The sequence below is a fragment of the Artibeus jamaicensis genome, unplaced genomic scaffold, assembly GCF_021234435.1.
Source record: "Artibeus jamaicensis isolate MK-2021 breed Jamaican fruit bat unplaced genomic scaffold, CSHL_Jam_final contig_387, whole genome shotgun sequence".
NCBI classification, from domain to species: domain Eukaryota; kingdom Metazoa; phylum Chordata; class Mammalia; order Chiroptera; family Phyllostomidae; genus Artibeus; species Artibeus jamaicensis.
In genome coordinates this window covers 40,826,174-40,828,143 of record NW_026521812.1, presented here as the reverse complement: position 1 = coordinate 40,828,143, position 1,970 = coordinate 40,826,174, and positions in this window count along the sequence as shown.

The following is a 1,970-nucleotide window of genomic DNA, read 5'->3' as shown; positions in this document are numbered from 1 at the left end:
TGCTCTTCCTCTTCCCCTTCTGGCACCCCTATAATTCAGATGTTGGAATGTTTGAAGATGTCCTGGAAGTTCCTAAGCCTCTCCTCATTTTTTTAAATTCTTGTTTCTTCATTGTTTTCTGTTTAGGTTGTTTCTTTCTTCCTTCTGGTCGACTTCATTTATGTGAGTCCCAGTTTTCTTCCTATCACTATTGGTTCTCTGTGCATTTCCCTTCATTTCAATTAGTGCAGCCTTCATTTTTTTTACCTAATTTGTGACCATATTCAACCAATTCTGTGCGCATCCTGATCACCAGTGCTTTGAACTGTGCACCTGATAGGTTGGCTATCTGTTCATCACTTAGTTGTATTTGCTGTGGAGCTATTATCTGTTCTTCCATTTGGACCATTTGTTTTTGTCTTGTGGCACCCGTTACATATGAGAGGCGGAGCCTTAGGTGTTCACCAGGGTGGAGCAACACAGTTGCTGGGTTGTGACACTGTATGTGGGGGTGGGGTTTGAGAGGGAACAATGGCACTTGCTAAGCTCTCTGTTGAATCTCAGTCCCCTCCACCTTCCCCCAAGCAAACTGAGCTTTTCTGGTTCTGATTCCCAGGTGGGTGGGCTTGTGTACATTCTAGGACCCCGTGGGTCTTTTCAACAAACTCTCCCTGAGCCTCAACCCCCACAGGTGTTTTCAATTGGTGTTTTAAGGGTTTATTTCCCAGCACTGGGACCCTGGGTTGTGAGTTCTGTCTCGCTCCACAATTTTGCCTGCTTTATCTCTGCACAAATGTAGGACTGCCTGGTCAGCCACCTTGCGTGCAGTGCCCAGCTTCACAATCACCACTTCTCTGGGTCTGCCCATTGCCACCCTGTGCCCGGGGTCTGCCAGCCACCGTCTGCATGCCCATGGTCCACAGGCTGCTGTCTTGCACACCCGAGGTATCTTTCATGCCCGGTGGCACTGCTTTTTGTGCTGGGACCTGTCCACTGCCTGACTCTGCCCCATGTGCCAGTCTGGATGATTGTGTCTATTTTATCTCCTTGGTTGTCAGACTTTCATACAGTTCAATTTTCTGTCAGTTCTGGTTGTTATTTTGTTTCTAAATTGTTGTTGTTCTTATTTTGGTTGTGGGAGGAGGCATAGTGTGTCTACCTATGCCTCCATCTTGGCCAGAAGTCCCCTGTTTTATTTTCTTCACAGACATTGTTACTAGCTGAAATCACTGCATTTTGCAGTGGTTGTTTCTTATTCATTTATCATCTCTTACTCACAACTGAAATGAAACACACAAGGAGCAGGGAACTTACCCGTCATGTTCACTTCACTATTCCCAGCACTCGGCAGTTGTTGGCTGACTAAATAGATAATTGAATATAGAGATGTATACATTATATAATTATATATAAAAATTATAGAGAAAAAGGTATATTGGGGGCCCAACAATCTTTACTGATCATTTTTTAGCCTTTCATCAATATTGGGCCAATTTTGGGGAGGAGCCCATACTGCCAGGGGATTCATCACTGGATACCACATACTGGTGACCAGCCACCCTTCAGACCTGTCTCCTAGCAGGCCAATGGCTCCTCCACATTCATACCATACTGCAAGGAATCCTGGCAGTGACACCAGTTGTCTTTCAGCTTTTCAAGGCCGGCAGGTCCACATGGGATTCGGGCAGATGGAAGAAAATTTGCAGAGCCATTAGGGAATGCCTAACACGCCTTTATTCAAGGTTGTGGTGATTCATGCAGGCTGCAAGCCATGTGTCAAGCTACTGGTTGTCCCACTCCTGTATGTAATAAATGCACACAAAGCCAGAAGGATGCCAAGATATATAACAAAGTGTGATTCTCCACATGTGGGACAATTCTCAAGATTATGGGAATACTGCTTATGAGAGTTGCCTTGATATCCAGGTGAGGGAGCTTGACTTACTCCACTTTCCCTATACCGATCAAGTAATTTTCATGCCTTTCTCTTT